This window comes from Lonchura striata, chromosome 1A (assembly GCF_050655825.1).
Source record: "Lonchura striata isolate lonStrDom1 chromosome 1A, ASM5065582v1, whole genome shotgun sequence".
Taxonomy (NCBI): Eukaryota; Metazoa; Chordata; class Aves; order Passeriformes; family Estrildidae; genus Lonchura; species Lonchura striata.
Window position 1 is genome coordinate 29585293 of NC_140741.1, and position 27278 is coordinate 29612570.

Here is a 27278-nt window from a genome sequence, read left to right on the forward strand (position 1 = left end):
TGGCAAGAGCTACTAAAGGCTTGTTATTTACAAGATTACTCCTTAAGTAAGAACCTTTCAGAGTCAGAAGGTTCTTGTATTTAGTGCAATCATGCAGCACAGATAATGGAGAGTTGTAGTATTTATTTGGTTATCAGTCTTACAGGAAGTGTTGAAATTTGTGACTTAACTGTCTTTTAATTTAGTATTTCTGCAACTTCTGTATTTCAGTAATTAATTAAAAGCTGCAACTTCCTAGATGTTTAGTGACATGAGAAGAGTTTAACTCAAGCTGAGGTATTGCAGTGCTATAGCTTTCCCCTTCCCCTATCAGGTCACACATCAAAGAAGAAAATGAAAATGAAATCTTTGAACCATGGAATAACGTAGGTTGCAAAGGACCTCCAGAGGTCATTTAATCCAGTCTCCTGTTCCAAAAGGATAATGTTGCTTGTGATGATCTGCAGTCAAATTCTGCATATCTCTAAGGATGGAGGTTCTACAGCCTTTTAGAGTTGCTGTTTGAATATTCTCATGGTAGAATACTTTTTCCGTATAGCTTTTTTCCCCCATGTTCCCATGTTGTATCTTAAGTTCATTCCTTTGTGTCCTAGTGCCTCTTGGCAAAGAATCATTCATTTTGTACTGATATAATACCCTCAAGGTCCTTACAGACAAATTGTTTAATAATTTGGTTTTGTATCTTGCTGAGGACTAAATTTATGAAGTTCCTTTTTTAATAAGTGAAATGAGTTCTGCATAATTTTTATTACAGAGAACTTCTTGTCCGTGTATGTCTATTATTAGTCAAGTTCTGAAAAATTACACCTCTGCCATAGTTTTTATACTAGTTATCCCAAATTTGTAATTTATAGCAGAAAAGAGGTAAATTGCCTGCCATGGTAAGTATTTGTTAGCTGCATTCATATTGGATCAATTCTCACTCTTTTTTTTTTCAAATATTTTCATTTTTTAAATTGTTGTGCTTCTATAAGCAAGGAAGGTCAGCCACATAAATACATCAATGTGAGAGGTTTAGGTAAGAATCCTAGAAGTATGTTTTATATATTTTGTATTTGCCACACCTGCATTGTTGAAAGGTAGTTTCCTGAAAATTTATAGATTAATACTGTAAGGAGAAGATGCCACTTCTAGTTTATGCTTCTGCTTGCTTAAATGCCCTTTGATATAAGTAATCTGACTGTATAGTAATTGTACGATAAAATAAACCTTTCAACTGGTTATTTTTGTTGAAAGTACCAGGATGTTTTGGCTTGGTCTAAAAGTTCTTCCTGTCATCTTGGTTTTGACAATATTGATAAATCCTTATATTTTTTGGAAACAGATATCAACAAGAAAAATTTCTGGGCTGATAAGTTAACTCACACAATTTTAGTAGTAACTGTTGGCCTGCTTGAACAGAAGTTAATCCACCAAATTTAAGTGATTGACTAGTATAGTCTCTTCAATGTGACAAGAAAACTAAAAAAACCAACAAATAAATTTTATTGGCCAGCTGAATACTATTTTATTCTGTGTCTGTAAGTCCATTGTACCTGTACAATCTTTAAATAATGAGGAAATGTTACATAGTATATATATGCTGTCCGAAATATTATAGAAATCTGCATTTCAGGAAGTTTAAAGTTTGTAGCATGAAACCTGGTAGTGTAAAGGAATTAAATTACAAAAGCCTAATTGAAGGAGAAAGTGTTTTGTATGTGATGAAAAAATGCAAATTATACAGAGAATTTGTTTATTTCTTGTTTTTTCTCTGTACTTGAATGCACCTAGATATTCTCATATTTTTTTATCCTGTTGCAATAAATTCTCCATCCATATTTTCTGCAGTTTTCTTATTATAAATATTCATATAATTTATATTTAATCCTTATGAGAAATAGACTTTAAATGAAATAGATAATTCATATACTGACTTCCTACTGTTTGCTTTCTTCACTTCCTTTCTTCTTGTTAGAGAAATGTTGCAAGAAATATTCTTCAAATAATTATAAAATAAAACCAGGTCAGTCTAAGTGAAAGAAGAATACATAATAAATCTTATGCTGCAAAGGAAGACCTTCAGGAAGCAAAGTTCTTGACCACTGCATAACTGCCAAAAGATCAGGGCTGTCACATGTCACGACCAGAAAACTGATATTGCCCATGGAAAAAATGTGCAACTTCTCAATGCATACTTTTAGAAAAAAGTACTAACTTATAAATTGTGCTACCTAGTCTTTTGACAATTAACTTTGCTGCTTTGTTAGTAGGTCATGTACTATCCTTCCACACAAGTTATTGCATGTTAAAATATGCAGAGTTAGAAGGGACCTACAAAGTTCATGTTGAATGGCTACCTACTGTACATATAACCTGCAATGGTTAGTATTCTAAGATCTCTCTTAATGACTGTGCTACATGAAAAATTAACAAATTCAATAAATAAAAGAGTAAATGTGTGAGTTTTACACAGCTGGACCTTCTTATTAGGTGATTTCCATTATCACATGTATCACTTGGCATATTGATTTGAATATGCCTTGTCAACGGACATTCCTATTCTAAATGTTCTCTGATTACTAAAAGGAGAGCTATTAAGACAATAATTTTGAATCTGAGGTATTAAAAGTACCTTAATATGCAAATATTAATGTATCTAAGTGTTTGAATGATTAAACCTATAATTGTAAGTTGTCATGTGGCTGAACCTGTATTATTTTGTGCAATTGCATTATGCCAAAATAACAGGGACCAGTCCTTGATTTTAATACCTAGTTTTAGTGCATAATAATAGATGAACAGTTCTATAATGCTTTTGCTAAACTGCCATCTCTTAATAACTTTTCAGGATATGAGTCCATTGGTTATTTAATTTAGAAGATGCCTGTGTCTGTTCTTTAATCTACTGCTTGCTGGTATATTGCCATTGAAACTATGGGAGTGACACCATGGCTCTTTGAAGAATGGCCTGTAACCTTCTGTTATATAACCTGGAATCACATTCACTTTTTCATGTTTGCATGGCATTGGTGGCTCATAGATATTCTGTGGCTGATTAATAGATCCAGCTCCTTTTCCTTCTTTATTGTTTCCAACAGAGAAGCTCCTGGATTATAGAAGAAATTCTTATTATTGGCCCCTGCATGAATGACCTTTACTTTCTGCAGCTGAATTTCATCCATATCTGTATTCCACTCCTTAGTGTCAGGGAGTCTTTCCATTACAAGAATCTGATCTTTCCCATGCTCACAGGGTTGCCAATTTTGTGTCAGCAAGTGAAATATCTTTACACTTTTCTTTCCAAGGTTAATAATGAAGTTATTAAATGAGTGTTGATCAGTGCTTCATTGTCTACTCAGAACTCAATATTCTCTAACATATTTTTGAAATTTCCTTTTGAGTCTCTTTTTGCATATATTACTGTTCCCATTCTAGTTCTCTCCTTTTCCATTACCATTTTAATGTCTAATATAATACTGAGTGGCACCAAAATCTTATTTTACCAGAGTATATGTTTATGTTGTATACCATACACTATAGTGTATATTTTTATATTACAAAATATATATTATTGCATTTAGTGCAAGAAATTATTTTAAATATCTGATGAGTTTGTTGTAACCTACCTCTGAGAAGCAGTCCTAGAGGAGAAAGACCATGTCTAGATTCCTTCCCCAGTATCTGGAATAATTCTGTTGGATATCACCTGGGGCAGTTGTGTGTCTCAGTAGCTATCCCCTTGGTCTGTTCCATTTGAAATCTAGGGTGTGCCCCAGCATGGAAAGTGATCAATGTCTGCATATTCTCCCTGTTTCATTGAAAATTCCTTTCATCCTTTACCTCATAGTGTGCATGCTTATTCCTGGCAGATTTTGTGCTGACTTTCCTTGGGACTTGTAGTGGCAGATTTGTTAGTCTGCACTAGGGACTCTCCAGTCACAAAAACACTGCCTCTTGTCTTAAAGCTCTATTCTCAGTTATTTCTCCTGTCTATTAACTATCCTGACTTCTCTTCTGTGTAATGTCTTTGTTTATACTTGGGCAATTTCTCAAAGCTATCTCTATTACCTCTTCTTTTATGGGTCTAGTAGCTTCTCTCTTCTGTCATCCTATCTTCTCCTTCGGCATGTTTCTCCTCATTGCTGCCCACTGCAGCATAGCTGTCCCTAAACTGACTCTTAATCCTCCTGCCATTTTCTTACAGTCATTCTTTTTTGGTTTGTTGATCTTCTATTCAGTTTCTGTTGTTCAGTAAATGGAGGATATCAGCTTTTTGTGCTGCCTTCTCTCTTCCATTTATCTTGATATTCCTGTCTGGACTTAATTCTGTTTTCTAAGTCCATGTCCAGTCTTCATTTTGTCTTCTCCATGAGCCCTATGAGGAAAACTCACAAACCCAGGTTCTATCTGTCACTTGCTCAGGGAGAATGCACTTCTCACAGGTTTCTTGGTTTTTTGGTTGTTTGGGTTTTTAAAAATATTTATCTTCCCTTTTTGGTGGGCAGTTCACTGTTACTTGTTGCCTGAGTAACTGCATTCCTTACCTTGCCTTTAAAGCTAATAATAGGTGTGTTAAAGTTGCTTTACACAAACTCAGTATTTTCTGTCATTTGTTGGGCTCATTAGTCAGCAATCTTCATGTTACAGTCTGACTTTTATGTCTAGGAGTTTACAATCATGACACCTCAAAATATAGAAACAAATATTAATTAAACAGGAAATTTTTTTTTCAAGTAATTCCACTGCTTTTTAGCTGAAGTCCATGGTAACATAAATGTAGCAAATGAAGATTTTTTTTACAAAATACTTGCTGTTCTTCTTCTGCTCTGTATCAAAACCATCCATATATGTCCAGATTTGTCTCCTATTTATCAGCAGAGGTGTCCTAGCAAATGCTTGCTGTTCAATGTTTCTCCATATCTGTCAGATGCAATCCTCTACAGAACATCTGGAAAAGAATGTTGTAAAAGTAAATCATTTGAGACAAGGTGAAGTGTGTACTCTGTTTCTATAATGCATTTCAATGCCCTGTTCTTTCTCAAAGCATGAAGCTGTAATCCAACAGATCTAACTGATGTAAAGGCAAAATGCTTTGCTTATTTTAAAAAAATTTCAATTCCTTTTTCTATGAAAACACCTCTTTAAGACTGAATCTGACAACTGTATTTCTTTAGTAAAGAATTTAAAAGTAGGAGTCAGAGGTTGAAGAATGTTTTTTCTCCTTTTTGGGGCTCATAATGAATTATTTAATAAAAAATTTCTAAATTCTAATGCACTCTTCAAAGGTATGCATGTATTTATAACAATTTGATGCAAACTTACTGAAATTAGAATTGTACCAAAATCTAAACAGTTGAGAATTCTGAAGAAACCTCAATCTTCAATATCATATCAACTTTAATCTTCCTTTATAAATAACTGAGAAGACTCCTATTCCTTGGAAATTTCTTCCAACTCTACTAGTTGAGGAAAGAAGAAACCTATTTTCTTAGCATGAAATAGAAAATTTATCATTGTTTCACCAGAGGTCTGTTGACATCTGTGTTTTCTATCAAAATGAATATAGGAGAAAAACTATAGAGAGATAAAGCAAAATGACTTTCACAAGCATTAATTGCAAACTACAGAACTGCTATACTTTTAGATCCTGTAGTTTAAACTGGTACAGGTTTTAACACTCCTGAAATATTTCTGTCCTGAGGAGCATATGGATGACCTATAGGACCTGATCTTTACAGTCATTCAAATGAAGAAAAATTTGAAAAGAAATTGTACTTAAAAGTACACACTACGCATATTATTCACACTGAAGACCTGGTTTTTACGTGCAATTGGAAGGATGGTAATTAGACAAACTAGACCACAATTCTTTGCTATCATATCCTGAAAAGTAAAAGGCTTTTTTTTCTTATTTTGTCACTAGGAATCTGTTTCAAATGGATTAGTGATGTTTTTTTTTTTTCTACTAAATGCATTAAATTCTTCAGAAGTTCTTTTGTCTAGTAGCTGAATGGTCCTTTCTGGAAAAATTTGAGTGAAATGACATTGTTAGATGAAGATTATGAAGATAAGTTGCAAACTCTTTGATTATTTCCTAAGTTTTCTGCAGTATAATATGTAACCCAGGAGGGATTTTTTTACATTTTTATTACAAAAGCCTAAGTTTCAAATAGCTTTGTAAGTTCAATTCTGTTTCCCTGCACTTTGAAGATTCAATACAATCAAGACACTTTGGGATGAATTTTAAGAGTTATGCATGAAAAATAATCACATACAGTTTGATCATAAATAAAGGGGGGTTTATGTATAGTTCCTACAGATTGCGTTGGAAGTTTACCCTTTTAGAAGTTCATAAGCTGCAGCAAAGAAAGGCCTTAGGGGTCAGACAGGAGTTCTAAAACTTTCTAAATGGTTTCTATAGCTCTCTCATTTTAAATTTCTGTAGGTGTGACCCAAAGTTTGTCAAAGTAAACACAGTTGTTTTGCTTCTTTCCAGTAAATTTTAGACCAAAAATATCCCTTAATTTTCTAAGAGAATGAAAGCACGTTTGACTGATTTTGGAACTAAAAAGATTATTTCTTTTAAGAAATAATTAAGATAATTTTAATGAAATATCTTATAATCACATGACTTGGACATTTAAACAACTTATTAATAGAAACACTTTAACTGGAATATGAAATGGGCTTATTAGGTATCAAGACTTCCTTTCATTGTCCCTATGACGTGAACATAAACTTTTGCATTCTCCTGCTTGATAGTGACATTTCTGAAAATTTAAACAAATTAAAAACCCCAAAAACCAAACAAAATATCAGGAGCTGCTGAGCCAATCCTGACATTGCTGCATTATTTTAAGATACAAGTTGTAGGAAGTACTGGGAAGAGTTACTTCCAAGGCTTGATTAACTCTTTATTTTTCTCAAGAATTTTGCCATAAATGGCATAAGACAGAGAGCACTGCAGGTAACTGAACTTTTATTAAAATTTGGCATGCTTGCATAATATTTATGGCATTTGCACCATATTGTATTAAGATTAATGATGACTGCTTCAGAAATACTTGGACTGCTAAGGAAGAGAAACATAATGAAATGTAATGCTTCCTTGTTTCCCCCCAAGATATTCTCATTCTTTTCACTTTATTTACAGTAGAGTAATTGTTTTATTCTAAACTTGTAGATGATATTACATTTGGAGTGTCACATTGGAGAACTGGAACTAGCATGTAATAATACAGAAATAGCAGCATGTTCACTTTTATCTTCATTTTTTAAACTTTTGAACAAAAGAATGCTGTTGCTAGAGATGATTCAACTGCTCAAGCTACAAGGATTAGAGTTTAGCAGAAACTGGACTATTGTTCAGCTAACTAGAAGTATTGATGCCTACGAATTACTTCAGAGCTTAAAGGAATTTAACTAGTTGAAAAGTAAGTTGAAAAATTCATTGTGTAGAATTTATTCCACAAATTTAGTTAGAGTAGTCTAGATTACTGATTGCAGATGCCTTCCCTTGAGAACTGATCTTTTCCTACTGTGAATTGCTCATGAGCTGCTTTTCAGTTGATTAATTATAAATGTTGTGGGAATGGGGAAAGAGCAGCTCCACACAACTTAAATTTAGGCAACTAACTTAAGTGCCTGAGACAGCAGGCTAATCTACTAGGCTTCTTATATACTCAGTGGAAAAAAAGGTAGACTCTTCCTCAGGGAGAATTTAGATAAAATTTTTAAACCCCTATTCTGACTTGCAGTACTTTCATTTTTCTTTACAAATTCTAAGAATATTCTCAGCTGTTTCTGTCACCTGAAATGTATAATTTCCCTTGATACCCTGAATCTATAATTTTCTCTTAAAGAAATTAAAAGCATACATTTGGTTTAAACACATTAAGGCAAAAATTGAGCATAGCAAAAATACTACACAGATATGTTCAACAAAACTGAAAAGGGTAGAAGAGCCCTGCAACTGGTGTAGAATCATGGAATGGTTTGGGTTGAAAGGAACCTTGAAGATCAGCTAGTTCCAAACCCTTACCATGGGCAGGGACACCTTCCCCTAGATCAGGTTTTTCAGGGTCCCATTCAGCTTTGAACACTTCCTGGGATGGGGTATCCATAACCTCTCTGGGCAACCTGTACAGTTTCTCACACCCTCATAGTAAAGATATTCTTCCTAATATCTAACCTAATCCTCTTCTCTTTCAGTTTAAAATCTTTCACCCTTGTCCTGTACCAACAGGCAAAACAGTTTGAGTCCATGGTTTTTTTGTATGCCCTCTTTAAGTACTGGAAGTACTGATAGAGGGATTAAACAGTACCTGTCCCAGTATAAACCTCTAAGAGACACCACTCAACACTCATCTCTCTCTGGACAATGAGCTGTTGACCTCTACTCTGTGGATAGGAACATCCAAATGATTCCTCGTCCACTGAATAGCCCATGCATAAAAATCCATAGATCTACGATTTAGAAAGAAGGATATAGTGGATAATCGTGTCAAAGGCCTTGCAGAATTCCAGATGGATGCTCTTCCCTTGTCCACTGATGTAGTCACTCCATCATGGAAGGCCTCCATTTTGGTCAGGCAGGACTTGCCCTTGATGAAGGCATACTGGCTGTCCCAAATCACTTCCCTACCCTCCATGTGCCTTAGCACATCTTCTAGGTGAATCTGCTCCATGATCTTCCCAGGCACAGAGATGAAGCTGACAGGCCAGTAGTTCTCAGGGTTCTTCTTCCGACCCTTTTTAAAATGGGTGCAATATTTGACTTTTTTTCAGTCGCCTGGGACTTCACTCATGTGATAAGTTTTTGAATATCATGGAAAGTGGCTTGGCAGCTTTGTCAGCCAATCCCCTCAGGAGTTTGGGCTGTATCCCATCAGGCTCCATAGGTTTATTTTGTTCAGGTTCCTCAGGTAGTCATGAAGCTGATTGTCACATGGAGTGGAAGGCTTTGCTCTCCCATCCCCTATCTTACAGTCCACCTACTCAAGAGGTGTGGGAAGAGAGGTTACCTGTGAAGACTGAGGCAAAAAAATGGTGACATATCTCAGCTTTCTCCTCTTTTATTGTATTTATTTCTCATCAGGTGGGGTATGCTTTCTTTGGTTTTCATATTTTGGCTAATATGCCTTGAATGCCTGTAGAAACCATTGTTATTATTCGCATCTCTTGCCAAGTTGTGCTTCAGCTGTGCTGTGTTGTTTTTAACCCCAACCCTACACAACAGAAGAGTGTCCATAAACTATTCCCAGGATACAAATCCCTGCTTCCATTGCCTATGTAGTTTCCATATGTTAGAATAACAATAATGGAATTTCACCAAAGCTAAGTGTATGGATAATTAATCAACTTTTATAACAACATTTTGTAAGATATGTTGTGACCAAAAAAAAAAAATCTACTAGGTTTCTGGACACACCATGTGCAAATGTGTTATCTCCACAGAAACCATGTGCTAAAATGACCTAGATATACAGGCAGCGGTCTAGATATGGGTAGCTGTGCTGCAATTACTCTTTATTTTGCTGTACACAACCTAGACTTTAGGCAGATTTCTTTTCTTAGTTTGAAGAACTGAAAAAATGGTTTAAAAAAAAGGGTAGTTTGGAGCTGCCTCTTGCTTGGTCTGATGTTGTCCCAAAAGAAGTTTACCAAAGATATGGTTTATTGTTTTTTCTCTCTACCCACGTAAGCTGGTCTCTTAGACTTAACTTAATGTACAATATCAGTTTGAAGTTGTGATTTCAAAACTGGTTTTCAATTAAAAGTTACCAGTATTGACTTACTAGCTATACAAGAACAAACACCCAGATAAATCTTTATTTAAGCAAAATCTTACAAATCCCTGTTTCAGATTTTTGTTCAGATCTATAAAGAGTTGTAAAAGATATTTTCTAAAAGAGTTTGTAACCATTTCAGGAATCCAACTAGCAGAGTGAGTTTAAGGCCTAAGGATTTAATTATGTCCTCTCAGATCTGCAGAATACAAAGACTCTTCATTTACAATAATTTATTTTAGGTAGTCCAAGTCTCACTGGTTGGAAAATCTGTGCAGAGGATTACATGCAGGAAAACCAGAAACAACAAAAGCATGAGAAAAAGCAAGAAGAATGAGGGAACTATGGATCACTAACGGCAGTGAAATTGTATAAGATGCTTTGAAATAAAATTCAAAATAATCTTGAAAAAAAAAATGAAGTTGCAGTCAGAAAATAATGGTATTTATTAGGGAAAGGAGAGCTTTACAGGAATAATCTGCTGCATAATTAAAGAGTAAAGAACCAATTCTTCAGAGAAAGATTTTGAGTTATAGCTGTTAGCAAGCTGAATATAGGTCAGAAATGCCATGCTGAAGGAAAGAAAATCTGTAGAACATGCCAACACTTGTACAGCCTGTAAGCCATATGCACATCCTGAAGATAAGAATGGTTTGCATTTTTATCCAGTCTGAAATAGTCACAACAGTTTGTGTCAGTCCTTTCCCTCTTCTCTGTAGGCTCTAATCAAAGTCCAGGCAAAGACCATTAACTTCATTGTCCTACCCCCCTCCATTTCCTTTTCTGTCTTCTCTTCCTGTCTTCCATTTACCAGTTCCTTTATTATTTAGATAGGTTTCCATCTAAATAATACTGAAATAAATAATGAAAGACGAAATAATGAAAAACTCATGAAATTTTGGCTAGTAGTCCTGGAAATCTGTTATCTTTCTCACTCACGAACTTCCAGCCTCTTGAATTGAAGAAGCAAAGTCCTCAAGGGACAGGTTTTTGGATCTCACAAATTATTCGAGGTTCCTTTCAAGAAAGTGAGACTCCAACTCGTGATTAATAGATACATGAGTTCTCAGGAGCCATGGGTTTTGATTTTGCCATAATTTGCCTTTATTAGGAATGGGAAGAAAACCACCTTTACATTTTTAGAGATGAGTCTCTTATGCCTAAGACACTGTGTTCCATTTGGGATGTGGATTTAGCTCTGAACAACTCATCTGAAACAGATATTTCTGTCTGTGCCCTGAGGGATTTATTGGCAAAACTAGCCATCTATTAACATTATCTTAGGACTCCACACAGGGAGAATAGATACTATAAATCCTAGTTGTATAAAAGCCCAGAAGCTATACGGTTTTACTGGACAGAAAATAGAATATCACAAAAAATTCAAACCTGTTTATTTTACTCAGAATTAAAGAACATGCTGAGTGGAGCTTGGCTAGAAACATCTTTGGAGATGGCCATTTTGCCCACCTCACACTAATCAATTACACATCACATCTTGCTTTTGAGCACTTTTTCTTAAATACGTAAAATTATTTTTCATGGGCCATGCAAAAGAACAGGAACTTGTATTTCTAATTTCTAGGTCAATTGCCATGGGAGATTAGATCTAACAATAAAATAAATTAACAAATTTATCCATAATATCACACTGAATTAGTAGTAATAGTCTGCAATTTAAATTTACATTACTCCTCAGAATTCATGTTTCTCAACTATTAGATAAAATTAAGATTGTACAAAACCCAATTCTTATGATCACTTCTGCTAGTTTTTCCTTACTGGTCTCAAAACAATTATTGCAGAACATCCCAGATTTACTTAAGCATAGTTAACATTTTTCTTGTTAAAATAAAGATGTCTACCTACTCAGAACTTGTCAGTAAGAGGGTATATGGTGTTCACACTTGGAGGATTTGAGATCCCTAAATTACTCTTTGATTTGTGTTTCTTAAATTCTATTTTTGCTTTACATACTATCCATCATGCATACTATATTCTGGCTAATGTCGTTTGCAACAGGTATTTTTTCAGCAGTTACTGCTATATCATCATAGTTATTCTATTGTTATAGTTTGTTGTACTGCATTTCCAACCAAATCATGCTTTAGCAAAGAAACAAAACATTACCACTTTTCACAACTACTCACACTTTATTTTAACTTTTAACCAATAAAAATCTGATTCAAATTATTCTGGAAATAAGATTGGTTTTTGCACAGTATTATAATCCTAGTACAGTTTACTTATCCAATAAGATTTTTTAATCTGTCTTTCCAGTTTGCATTTCTGCAATACCATAACAGGGCTAAAAAGCCACATTGTGCTCAATGGAGAAAAAAAGTTTTATTACATTATGTCTTAAAAAAAAATCTTACACATTTGTGAAGTCTAAAATTTCATTTCTTAAATATAAAACTGGAAGATGACAAAACTGCTCTGTACCTACTCTTATAGGTGTGTGAATAGGTACAGAATTCATACTTTTTCTTAGAGTTTTATTAACTTCTAAGTAATTTGTAATTTTTGTAAATCAGAAAGCACCTAGAAGAATAATTTTGTTATTAAACTATGGCAGTTAAAATAAATTTTAAATGTCTTCACAGGATTCAAGTTTTCCACTTTATTTAAAAGACTTACAACAAAATTACTAGACATCATAAACATTTGTATTTATTTACCAAAAAACCAAACAACTTGTTATTCATGTGGGATGTATCTCTGGCATGCAGCTGTGCTGCTCCATTAACCTTTCGTTTTCCTTGATCCTTATTCAGAGGCAAGGAAAGCAAATGGAGATGTCTAAGGTAACTTGCAATCACTGTTCAAGGCAAGAAAAAATACTACACAACCTTATCCTGAACGTCTATAGGGGCAATACCTCTTATTTGGATCCTATGGAAGCTTAATGTAATCTAAAGGACATCATCAAGTTAATATTCACAATCATGAGGGAACATAAAACAGCTGAGTCCTCTTATCTTGGGCCACTTTTAACTTGGGAAATGCCATTTCATTCTAAATAAAATTAAAGCATCGGAATTCTTCAGTAATTAACTGCTCTAAAATGAACCCATTTTTCTTTTATTTTTTAGATTAGAATTATAGAATTATAGAACAGCTCAGGTTTGAACGGGCCTCAAAAGATCACCTAGTCCAACCTTAGATGGGAAAGGGAACCTAGATGACATTATCTCTTACCCTATACAATCACATCTTGAAAATCTTCACTGATGTCACTGGGAAGGGTATTCCAGTGAATGACCTTGCTGTAAAAATATCTCTTACATCAAGAGGGAAGTTCTTGATACTTCAATAAACACCTTGAAATGTGAAGAAATAACTAAAATTTTTCACTTTATGAAAGTCTCTAATAATTTATATGGAGAGTTACAGAATCTGAATCCTTTGGAAGTTCTGCAAGACTTTTCAAGAAAGAAATTAGGGTAACGCTTCAGCAATGCAGCATGCTCCTTTTGATCTCTGTTCCCCATTATTTTGCCTTGCCAACAAAGGCATTGGTATCACTGGATGAAAAATAATCTTCAGACTTTGTTCTTAGGCAGTCATCTATTTATGACAATGGGTTTTATTGCCTCTACTCTTGAAGAGCAAGACCAAGACAGGATAAACTACCCATTAAGTTGTCATGAAAAGCCTGTGGACAAGGTCCTGACCAAGATGAGATTGCCAAGCATGTTACTGGAGAAAAATCAATACATAAAATTCTACCAAAAAATTAAGCACTCCTCCTAGGAAATTGAATATGAACAAATCATTCAGCGTGATAAATTTAGCAGCAGTAAGACAGCTAGTTCTGATACTTGTAGGAAAAAGAGAACCACAGGAAAGCTGCTCATGATAGGGAGCAGTACCAATCATACAAAAGTTAAAATCATACAGTTACACTGACAACAGGACATAGAAAGGAGGAAGAGAATTGCCATCAACTTAACAATGAGGAAGTATATTTATATTTTATGACAAAGTTGTATGCTTTCCAAAAAGGAAGCCAAAGCAGTTTCAGGCAGGCTGTGGGATTGGTGCAAGAGTTTGTGTAACTATAAAGTAAATGTCGACTTAACATCAATAGCAGCTGAACAAGACTCAGAGTGGATTTGTTCCGTCATTAGACTTATCAAATGAGGACCAGGAAATGGCTTGGGAAAATCCCTGTCAGGAAAAGCTACACATTTATAAAAAAACAAGGGAGATACTGCCATTATTGCAATTCACAATCTTCACACATATTGAACACCATAATGCTTTCAGGGCGTTACCTGCCAAAAATAGATCTTGACAATATGTTCTATGTCTACCTGATCTGCCAAAGACATTACCTGAGGAAGAAGAAGGAAGTTTTAGAATGATGCCAAATACAATAGATCAGACATTCAACTTAAGAAATTTAACAGAAAATACTGAGAATATGAAATAGAACTACATGGTGACTTCACAGGCTTCAATAGATCATTTGATCATTCATGGCAATGAATACTATAGACTGACGAAGACACCCAACTTTCGGAAAAGAGCAGTGACAACCATTGAAATCCTTTATTATAGAGCAGGGAATAATGTCCTTAAAGGCAACACACTGAGTAAGTAGTTCCATATAATAGCTGGTATAAGAAAGTGATGTCTCCTGTTGCCACATCTCTTCAATAGCTTCCTTGTCAAAGGACTCTGAAAACTTTGAAGGAGTGCTATCAGTTAGAGGTCTGTAATAATACAGGTAATCTATCCTTTGAAGATGATGTAGATTCGATAGGAGGAATGGGACCAGTATATGGAAAAGCAATGACAAAGCTGGGCAGCACAGCAATGATACATGGTATGGAGATCAGGACAAAAAAATAGCAAGTGTAGTGACAATGACTCTGAAATAGAAATAAATATCAAAAGCAAGAAAGTTGAATGGAAGGACTTATTCAAGTACTTTGGTACTACTACCATGAAAGACAGGAAACTTGAAACAGAAATCCAAAGAATTGCCCTCATGCTAGCAGTGCTCACAGTCCAAAATACAACCTGGAAAGACAAGAACAACTTTAGTAGATCCAAGAGAAGAAAAAAAAAAGGAACTTCTTAGAAATATTGTGTTCTCAAGAGCATGAACAGTGTGAAACAGGTGAAACTCAAACAGCAGTAACAGAATGAAGAATTCAAGCCTTTGAATTCAGATGTCTCTGCAGAATTCAATAGATACCATGTACAGTGCACAGAACTAACAGCTCTATTACAGGAAAGCAGGATCTGCAGTAATTGGATCCCATGAGCCTCTGCTAGCAGTGGTGTAAAGAGAGAAGCTGGAAAGGTTTGGCAGTGTGACTAATGCAAAAGTCATAGCAAACATAAATTTTCTGAGAAAAAGAATGAAAGAGGAGGAGCTGTTTGTGGACAACCTGGTAAAAAACATCACTAGAAATTTGACAGGCAAATCTCTAGCAGAACAACTTCTAGTAGTTAAAACCACCTGAAATGAAAGTTTATGATTATCACCTTACTATAACTGAGCCAGCCAGATGAGGGGAAAGGGATTATTGCAGTACAAAAATCTGTTATAAATTCCATCAATACAGAATTTTAGAAAGCCACATCACTGTCACTACATTTTATAAATAGATAAAATGTAATTTTTTGTTCTTTACTGACTTTCTTCCTTTTATTTGTTCAAGTGATATTTAATCATTTCCAGACCTGCTCTTCCTTCCCTAGGTAAAAGGGAAAAGAATATTTGCTCAATATGTTTCTGTTAGTGGATTAAGGACAAATCTGGCAGCTCAACAGAGATGACACTGTCACAACTTCATGTCCCCAGGTTCATCAGTAGTGAGACTGAGCATATAATTCCTACGTACACCAGGAACAGGCACAAACATGTCTACACTACATTCCAACATACAATGGTCTGCACAAATCAAAACAGGGAGAGACACAGAGCCCTTACACACAGACAGCACAGAAAGCAATGGCCTCATTCTGCTTCCCTCTCTGCTGAGCAGAAAGGAGATCTGTTACTGAGAGTATGTACGTGTGCATGAGCTCCCCTTCCCCACCCCCAGCTGGGCTTACACTCCCAGTCTGCCCAGCAGCTAGTGCCTGGACACACAAACTTCTGAGGCTCAGCTCTAGCTGCTGGTACAAATGCCCTCACATATGCACACATACACAAAGAACCATTTGAAACTCCCCTGATCCCCAATAACCATCCCATAAGCTGTCCCTATCTTTCTCATAGAGACCCCTGACTCCTAGATCACCACACTGACTTGGTGGCTCATCTGGCTTGCTCTTTGCTGGCATTCACACACTCAATTTACACACTTGCTCTAGCGGTTGGCACCATGGACATCTGTGTCCTTGAGACCTGAGGTCCCACTCCAGTTTCTAGCACTGCCATCCATCCATCCACTGGGCTCTTGGCAGCTGCTTCCACCTCCAACCTGTGGTCTGCCTTCAACCACAGTCCCAGCTGCACAGATGCATATGAGAGTTCCTCATCTGGGAAAGAGTAGAAAGGAATTCAGTAACAAACAGGACATTCTGTGGAGATCAGGTTCAGGACATGGATAAACAGGTTTAACAAACAGCAAATTATTTATATCAACAACCCCTACTTCCCTCTTTATTTTCCCACAGTTCCTCCTCCTCAAAACACCTTGATTCCTTGCTTTTCCCATCTTTAATTCCATCTTTAAACTTCCTGAAATAAATCTTGTGCAATCCCCAAGCATTCTTCCCCTGCACCTCATAACATGTCCCATGCCTCTGGACAATGCCCCCTTGGTACAAAAGTTGCTCTGATGCTTACCTCTGGTGATGGGTTTCATATCTGGACAATGAGACTGAAGCTGTCCTGTAACAGCCCTGGGAAGAGCCTTGACAGTGTGTTATCTCCTCTGAGACCTCAATTTGGATTCCTCCTCTCCTTGTTCTCCTGTCTGGGTCTGTGGAGATTTTCCCTTGATGGCTTGATGGATTTTGTGATGCTTCCGGGAAAAGCCAGGCTGGGGCATTATCTGGGCTCCCCCACTGGTGTCTGCTCATTTTTGGGCATACAGACCAGATTTATTGCACAGTTATAATTGACTACTGTCATGTGGCATTACTTTTTCTTCTGCTGAGCAAGGTAAGAGGTTGTACTTGTTACTTCTACCTTTTATTTCAGTTTAATTTTAACTTTTGCTGTACAACCATCTTCTGTGTAAGCGTCCCAGAGCAGGTTGTTTCTCAACCTGTTGGAGACTGACATGGATTCACTTTGTGGTTTTTTCATGCCTTTTCTTCTGTAGGTGCATATCTAGCTGTAGTCTATCACTGCTGTATTCTTTCATTCTGTGCTCCTTTTGTATCAGGAGAGCTAATATGAGCATCTTTTGTTAATGCAAAACTTGTGATGTTAACAGATTCCAGGAAACACTGGAACTGTGAAAGCCTGTAATTCAGATCATTAGACAGAAATGCATTACCTCTGATGTTCCTGAGTTCCTCAAACTCAGCAACACCATCCTGACTGTACTTCTGCAGTTGAATTTCAGCTGGATTCAATGTGCTGTCATGAAAATCCTTGGACAACAGGAACCATTGCTTATGCAATCTCTGTTCCTAACTCACTATATAGATATTCATATTCAGCTGGGTCCTGCAATAAACCCAATGCACTTTAAAAATATTTAATTAGCACACCAACACAAGGAATATATATTTGAAATTCATGCAGAGTCTCTCTACCTGTGGTGCTTCATTTGAAATTTGAATGCTTTCATCTTTCTACTATGCTGCACCATTCACACAGAAGTCTTGGGGGAGTCCTCCCAAACTCCCTCCTAATTTACTTTAAATTCATTAGTCCCCTAAAAGATTATCTGGCACGTGAATCACAGAAAAGACATTATATCTTTTTTCTTAATTCTTTGGTAATTCCTACTGAGCAAAGAAAATACAAAGGTTAACTAATTCTCAACAAACGGTTGTCGTGAGTAACCTAAATGTGGAATATTATCAAATAGGAAAAAGAAAAAAAGAAAAGAAAGAAATCAGAGTAATTTATTTGATCTGGGCTTTATTTCTTGCTTTGAATCGACAAAAATAAAATTAAAATATGGCATGGACATTCTATGTAATTTATGTGCAATAATAAAGAACAGAATTGCATTATTTTTCCCCACAAAAGTGGAGTATTTAATGCATGAGGCACTCTCGTAAACACTGGAGATTCTCACCCAAGTCAGGTTCTGACCTTGCAATCTTCATTTATGTTAATGATCTTTCAGTTTCACCAGAAAGTCAATGATGGGACTATTCTTATCAGTAAATATTATTGCTGCATATAAGTATGGTGCATTTGTGGTATTTCTGCTTGGATGAAGAGATAAAATTCTAATTAGTGAGAAATCCACCTGCTGGCTTTTTCCTCTCCTGGTTGTAAAAAAAAGCAAAAAAAAGCAAAGTGGGTCGAAAGTTGAAAAGAGTTGGTTATTGTAAAGATAAAGTAAAAAATCAATGACAAGCTGTACTAGAGATGTAAGCCATAAAGGAAAGGTTAGGTGGAAGATGGGAGTTCAACAGAGCCGTGGGAGACAAGAGCAATAATGGTTGCCAGCAAAATGTGAAAATTGGTTCAGAAATAAAGCACAACTGTCCAAAATATAGCCAACATGTATGACTGAAAAAAAAATTCTAGATACTTTTGGAAACATTTCAATTTTATGTGTTCACCAAAAGAATACTTTCTAGTGGAACAAATACATTGGATCCATTTCCAAAACAACACAATCAGCCAAGTGCATAATGAGTATTGCTGGTTCCACAGCTTTATTTTCATCTGCCTGTATGTGGTACTCTTGTAATAGTTTCTTGCTTTCTTTGTTTGACTTTTCTGAACTCTATAAAAATCTCTACAGGCTCTACCTGTATCCTCTGTATTTCACTTATTTTTATTTTCTCTAATGCAGATACAGAAGAACCAAAATTATAATTCATAAATAAAAGTTCTAAGAAAATTCAGGAGTTGCATTAAAAAATTATCTTTTCAGATGTCCTGAATAAAACATCCAGTATTTTGTTTTGCTTTGATGTGCTGCCAGTTGTTTATTAAACCACCACGATTAAGATAAATATTTTCAGTATGAACAAGTACTGTGAATTCTAGCTGTGCTTCAGTGCAAAGGATTTTAGCACTTTGTGCTGAAATGGCAATGGAGAAATTTGAAATGTTCAATGACCTGCAAGCTCCAATTCTATTCGCATTCTTTGCTGTTGTAGCATTATTTAGATAGTGTATGAAGTAAGGCATGTAAAAGTCTAGCTGTTTAACTGTCTATGAAAGCTTTTTATTTCCTCTGTGAAATTTCTTTATCTTGCCCAAAGTTGCTATTTAGTCTTCTATTTAAATATGCTTCTCATTATTTTAAGCAAACCTAAGGTTAGTGAGAATCAATCATGACATGGACTTGCTGGTAATTTGCAATTTCTAGAAGCCTAGTGACCCTCAGCTTATTCTAATTTTGAACTACTTTTAAAAATAACATTCTTAAGCTCTCTTTTTATAATCATCCCATTGGTTTAATGGGTTTCTATTGTCTGGCATCAGCTGAAGAGCTGACTAAGGTTTCTGACTGTGAATAAATTTGGTTTTGCTTTTTGAGTAGAGCCAATTCTGTATTCTCTTCCCTAAAGTTTGACAGACAGGCAGACAGACACACAGAAGTGGTAGCTCCTAAAGTAAGATCATATAATTGCAAATTATGAAATTAGTGGGGATTAGTTGGTTACTGATCTGAAATGAGATGCTCACCTGAAAAAGAGACCAGTCAATATCCTAACTCTGTCCACTTGAATTATAGAAGCAAACCTGTTGACTACACTAATATATTCTACCAGTCATTAGCAATGAAAACACTTGTAGTCAGTTGCTGGCAGTTGGATTAATTTACCAGACTGCAAAATTATGGCAGTTTGTAAATCTCTTTGTATTCAAAGACAAGAGAAACAGGGTCCTTTTCATATTGATGATCATGCATGTTGAATATAATATTGAAAGCTTAAACTTTATACTCCTTTACTAATTTAAAAATTATTACTCTGGCAGGAACACATAGGTAATATTTGTCCATTGCGAATACATAATATGTAGGTGAAGTGCCAAAGGATCAATTTAGTTTGCAGAAATAACATGTGGGCTGTGAATTTCTTTCCTCTCTAATCAATATTTCATAGATACTGAAAGCTGCCAGCATAAAAATTTCCCAAATTCTAAGTGAGATGATTCTTTGTATGTGTTCAAAAAAATCATAGAAAAATCATTGTAGAAAATTGACCTGAAGTATTTAAAGCTGAAAAAAAAATTTATAAGCATGATCTGGGACAGAAAGCGAGAGAGAGAGAAAGAATGTTCCATTCACATTTTTCATGGTATCCAAATTTCCAATGATTCTCCCTGTGTTTTGGAAAATATACATCAGAAAATTTTGCTCTGAGAATGTGCTGAAAGTAACTTTTCCTTCACTTCGCATTAAAGCCTTCCCAGATCCAAAACTTCAGTCTGCTTGCTCCAGTGAGAGTGTTTTTGTTCACAACACTGCAATGACTTTGGGTAAGTGTTAGAGGCAGGAAAGCTGCAAACTTGTGTTTTATATGACTTGCATTTGCTCACAGCAGATGGAATTGCACAGAAACTTTTACAAGTTCCTGAATATGTTGTCTCCCACTGGAGCTCAGCCTATGGTATTCCATTCTCAGAGCTTAACTGCACCATAGAGTCCCAATGGCACTCTGTAAGTGAAAATGCACTTTCAGAGTGTTTCAGTGACCTCGATTGCACTAGGCAGGTGGGCCCATTTCAGATGTGCCAAACCAGCAGATCTCTTAAAGAGCTGAAGTGCCCATTCCAAGTCTGTGATTTAAGTAATTTTAATTAATCTCTACTCCAGAGCACTGCTGCTTACTTCTCTGCCTTGCTTACATATTTTTTACCTGCAGCTGCCAACATTTTAACTCAGCAAAAGCTAGACAATGATAGATAAACCCATAACAAAATAACACTTATTTGCAACATTTGAGGTCAAAATAACCACTAATGTAAACACGATTTCTGTCTGGCAGCATCCCACTCACACATACTCCACACCCATCTAAATGATAGTCTGCTAGACATTTTACTCCCAGACCATTGCTGCATTTATTGCATATAAACAATGCTCCTGTTGCTCCTGCCTGTTCCATATGGTTTAAAACGGATCTCATAATTTCCTCATCTTTCTATTCCCTCCAGTGTGCCTGGAGTTCTGATTAGTAATTTACCACAGAGTTCTATAACAGTGAGTACTCTACTGCTGCTGTTAATTAAATCTGTGTGGGTAACTATTCACTCACTAGAGACAATCATTGCAGCAAGATATTGTCAGGCCTGAGGCTTTGCTCTAATAGAATCTGTACATATCCCAGAGGTGATATGTTCTGTATCTGGAGAGGAAGCAGTGAGCCAGATTTTCTAACATATCCAACCAGTGATTCACTGAATGAATGCAAAGGGGACAAGCTTCAAAAGACAATGTTCCTAAGACTGAAAGATGGGCAGAATTAGAGCAAAACAGTATGGATATTTTATCATTCTTGATATAATGTAATCTCATAACCTGAAATTTAGTCCATGTTTCTTTTAACTTTAATTTGGGACACATGACTGACATGGAGTGCTTTAAGTTGTTAAAATTAATCATTTAGAGAGATGTCATACACTGTGAATGGTATTGTTATATTAGGAGCATAGATGAGTTGAGGACACACGTGGTAAAAGTGGTTTATAGCACAATACTGAAGAATTGCATAAAGGAGCTTTAAAGAAACCACTGACAATTTTCCATCAGTTAGTTTCAGTGGTGACCCATAAAAGAGTCCCCTGTCAGATAATGATAGCTTTTGCCATATTCAAGGGATTTTCAAACGTTTGTCAGGAGGTTATACACATCACAGGGAAACTGAACATTTTTAAAGGTTACCATTGTCTTCATTAGCCCCATCACATTAACAACAGGACTGTTGCCTCCAGCAGGCAATTGCTGCCTCGTGAACTCTGCACATGAATTACTGCAGTATAGACATCTTCAACAAGATCCAGCCTATTGTTAGGAGGCAATGCCTTAACTGGGTTACACAAATTGTTTAAGAATTATACAAAGCATAGCATTTCTCCTTATTGAAAACTATAAAAACTGTATATTATCATCCAGTCTACAAAATAAGTGATTAAAAATTATCTTTCTTCATACAGATGTAATTATCTTTTTATATGCACATGGGGTTGTAGAATAAATAATGAAACAAGAATTAGTATACTAGGTAAAGAAAATACCTGGTTAGTAGGCAGTGGAAATGCTTCTCTTTTTTGTTTTTGTCTTTATCTTGTTTTGCTTTTCTCTTTTGTTTTTGCATTTATACATAATGATGGTACACAGAATACTCTATATGTTCAGAGAACTAGTTTCACAAACATCAGTGTAGTCACAGCTAATAGTCTATTTTCCTTTTCCAATAGATAAAAGTGAACTGATTTGTTACATATACATGAATAGGTATACATATCTACAGATAATAAAACATATATATAACTAATAATACATGCCTTATATAAAATATATCTGATAAATAGTTGCATATATCCGAAGAAGAGGACAACTAGATTATTAGGTATTATTATGAAGTCTAGAGACAAGAAGCTTCTGGGAAGCAGGCTATTGCCTAGAGCTGATATATCAAATATCTACCATTTAAACCTTGAGTATCTAATCCAAATGGGTCATCTAAGCCTCAGCTGTAGCCACTGTAGTAAAAACCTCTAGAAGATTTGTCACACTTGTGTGGGTATTTTATGGTTGTGCATATGTCTCTTTATACACCTGTCTATCACTGCAGTGCTCAGCAGAGCCACCATACTGTTCCATGATGAAAAAGCATGAGCAATTGGCATGATTTCTCTTCTGAGCTCTTGACAGCTTCATAATTTTCTTATGTTCAGAGACTGGAAGAGCTTCAACAGGCTACAGTTTTGATCACTGGAGGGAACCAGAGGTGATTCACTGAGGAACTTTGATGTCAGCGTGTATAGCTCAAGATGCCTCTGTGCCAAATAAAAATTGCCAAGGGGAAGTTGCTGTTGATGATGTAAATAAAACAAAGAATAAAAGGGTAACTTTGATGATTTAATAATTTGGGTTTAGCACAAGGATCTTGCAAGATTGTTGCAGGTACTGGAATGGAGACAGCTTCTGCTCATTGACAAAGAGAGGAGCTCAGCACTTTCCACCATGACTATTTTTAATGCATGCATATTTCAGAAGCACATTGTGAAGAAACTCTGGTAGATACAGACCTTGCAGGAGACTTGGTCACATTATTCTTCTCTCATGTGACTTGTGTGGATTCTGCTTATCTGGCACACAGAAGTCAACAAGCACAGTAAGAATAGTATTAAACAAACCTTGAAAAAGCCTGTGAATAAATAATTGAGGATCAATTTGTGATGCACATACCTAAGATAATATTTCCTGACTTATCCTATATTATTGCTTTTCTATGACATAGAATATATATTAAATATAGCATGTACACTTATTGTGTCCAGCTATACAAAATGAGACAGCAATGAATTTAGAAACATCCAGAAACAAGTAGAAAATTAACTCGAGGGCCTTTTTGTTGCTAAGTGGTAATTAATAACTAAAACCAGCCATGGTTGCTTACATGGAAACGGTGTTGTTCTACAAAGTGCTCCTGGCTTTAACACATTGAAAATATTAGTAGATGGTTCAGATGAAAATTTTATGGAAAAAGTATTTGATTTACAGTTCTTCTTTTAAGAAGGGCTCTCTGTAAATATTTATTTGGTAGGACAAGCACCCAGAATCCTTTCTAGTGGAACATACTGGAAGTATGGGAAACTCAAATCCTGAAGCTTTTGTGAATGCTACTGAAAATGGTGTAAAGAGGTATTTCTAACAAAAAAAATAATATATTTTTAAAGCCAATTTAAGATACAAAGATTCATAGCTGTGTGTTTTACTTCTTCCTTTTTCCATCTCTGTCTAGCACATTCACAGCTTTCCTTTCTGTATCAGATTAATTTCTTTACTGTGATTAGCACTCAATTTGACTGTTTACAGTGAGCACAAAGGGGGAAAAAGCATAATTTAGTGAAATTGCTAAGAAATACTTGGTGGAATAGTTGTGCCTTGCAGAAAATGGGCAGAGCAAAAGGAGCTGCATCTTGATGAGACCAATTTAAGAAATCATTGACAAAAATAAAAGTAAATTATAAAATTCTGCACTTAAGTTCATGAAGAGAAATCACAAAGAAAAATCAATAATTTCTTAGATGCTATAATTTTCTTCCAGTATAATGATCTCTATATGCTTCATATGTATATTATGATGCACAAAGATGAAAAAAATGAGATTTTTCTCAGTCATAGGCAAGAAAGATCTGTTAATATTTATTTTTCTATAACTCTAATTTACAAATCAAGGTGACAAACTGAGCAATGAGAGAAGGACAAAAAAGACTAACAGTATCACTTTTCATTTTAGCTAAGATGTTGAGCCAGCAAATTACATACATCTGCAGTACAACAGGTTATTTTTGCTAGCCTGCACTATTGCTGTTCCACCTTAGAATATTATGACTTATATGTTTTAAAAGAAATTCAAGGATTAACAGCCAAACATATTTGATAATGAGAGAATCAGAATTTCAGTAAGTTCTTGAAAAGCAAATAAATACGCCATCTTTTCTATTTCATCAACAATAACAGTTCTCATACCAGGTGTTCAGTTTTATAATTCCTTAGAAACCTGAACTCTTTATTTATCTCTAACAGGAGAGATTCTTAGAGATATTGAAGTCTAACCTCCTTGGTTTTCCTATAAGCACTTTTGAGTGCTGAGTTTCATTCTGATTATTGCTCAGAATCTGCTTTTATTTTGGTTTAGACAAATTACTTACTTGTGTCCTATTCTTGAAGACTTCATTCAACTGAACTTTTTATGAGTACTTGAGCAACAGTAGTGCATGAATGAGTTTATTAACTCCTGAGTCATAGGAATTATCAAGCTAGATCACAAGTAACTTCCTTCAGGACCATCAATCACTTATCTGCAAGACCTGAATCAAATGGTCCAATGAAAGGCAAAAAGAAAAGAAAAGTAAATGGACATGAAATAATATGCTGTGGGAATCCAGGGCTTCCCTCTGGCTGCCCTGGCAGGCCTGGGACCCTGCAGGGGGTCAGGAACCCCCTGGACAGAGCCCCCAGAGACACTGTCTGTGATCTCTGTCCATGGAAAAGAGTTTTCAATCTTACAGGATGAATTACAAGCTCTGAGTGTTTGATATAAGTAATAATTAAGTGTGGCATGGGTGCAAAAGTAAAATTTTAGGATTCTAGATTAGGGGTTCAAAGGGCACAAGATGGAGGAAATTGGCTGTCTTTTTTCTCCTTCCTCATGCCCTCCATGTTTCACTGTAGTGTTGGCATTTTTCTGTTGGTTTAGGCTGGGGACACACTGTTCAATGTAGGTGACAGATATTGGCACGTTATTGTAAATCCAGCCCAGGGAGTTTCTGGTATTTAATGTTTGTAACATCCCACTGAGGGCAGAGCCCCACACGCTGCCCTGCAGGACAGAGCTGCGGCAGGGCAGCAGAACATGTTAGAGATAAACAGAATAAACAACCTTGAAACCAGCACAGACCAATTATGGCTTATTCTTTGGCAATGGGGCAGAAAGACAGAGACTTTCTACAATCTTGGAATCATCAATACCACAGATTCTGACAATATGCCCTCTAGACAGTTTTCTACAGGCTTTGTTGTACTCAGAAATCCCAAAACCTTTTTTTTTTGACAAAACACAAACACACACACACACACACACACACACACACACACACACTCTATATGTATATTATGTATATGAAAGTTCCTCTGGATAATTTCATCCTTTTTTGAAGAAGATACTATTAAGTACTTTACAAACTTAATTTGCTTGGACATCAGCCCAAGCAGCAAGAAACAGTTTTCACAGTGCTTTCAAGAATGGCTTTCTTTCCTGTGTCATATCTGATTTGCTTAGGTAAGTGATTAGAAAGATCCATAGAATTAAATCTTATGCAGTAACATCAATGTCTTTCCTATATAATTCCAGGCATTTTCTCTGTGATCTGTCAAGCAATGAGATAAAAGTCCCACTATTATGCTTTCTGATTATTTTGATTTGAGAACAAGAAAGAACAAGGGATTTCAATGCAATGACAGTAGACTCTTGGTTTTGGTGCATTCATACTTACCTTTAAGCAGGTGGCTGTGGTACCCAGTTTAGGACACTGTCTAACCACAGATTTTGTAAAAGTTACTGAAGAGAAAGGAAGAGGAGCATCTCCAAAGGGTGGTCCAGATCTTGGATGGTCTGAGCTGCTCTCCAGAAGGGTCTGATTTTTCTTTTCTGAATACCAAGGCAGAAAGCCAAGGCAATAACCATCACAATCACTTGCAAGAGTGAGGGATGGTCCAAACAGGAGCAGCCCAATAACATATTCTGTGGTAGTTTAATAGAGTCTTCTACAGTCCCTGGTTCAACATGTAGTAATAATCTGCAAGAAATGTCAAAAGTTTAATTTTATTTCTATCAGTCTGTCAACTAAATTCTGTTTTCAAGCTAATAAAACATAATAAAAGGGGAGAGGGATGGGACATGAACATCCCTTCTTACATTGTACAATTATCCATTTTTAGGAACTGTTAAGATATGTTCAATACACTGACTCAAATAGGTAGAACACTGAAAAGGGGCAGGAAAAAAGGAATCCAAAGGCTTTCAAATCAAAGTGAAAATAAAGCTATTTTTGGTTTGTGATACTTGGTATTGCAAAAAAAAAAATCTATATGAGTTTGAAAACAAAATATGTACATTAACAAAATAAAGGGAAACAGTTATGTGAGGAAAAGGAAGCATGTGGGACATAGAACTAAGATGCTGTGTACAACAAATGCTAACAGACATGAAAGCCTGTTGGGCTCAATAACCAGGTTGAAAGGAATGTATTATAGAACCAAAGAATCACAGAATGGTTTGAGTCTGCAGGAACCTGAAAGGTCATCTAGTTGCAGCCCCGTTGACATGAGCAGACATGCCTTCCACTAGGCCAGATTGCTCAACAATCCATCCAACCTGTCCTTGAACTCCTCTAGGGATGGGGCATCCACAATTTCACTGGGCAATGTATTTCTGTGCTCATCACTCACAGTAAAGAATTTTTTCCTAATACTTCATCTAAACCTACCTTCCTTCAGATTGAAGCCATTACCTCTTGTCCCATCACTACATGTACTTGTCCAAAGTCCCTCTCCAGCTTTCTTGTAAGCTCCCTATAGATACTGGAAGGCTGCAGGAAGATCTCCCTGGAGTCTTGTCTTCAGTCTGAACAGCCCAACTCTCTCAGCCTGACTTCAT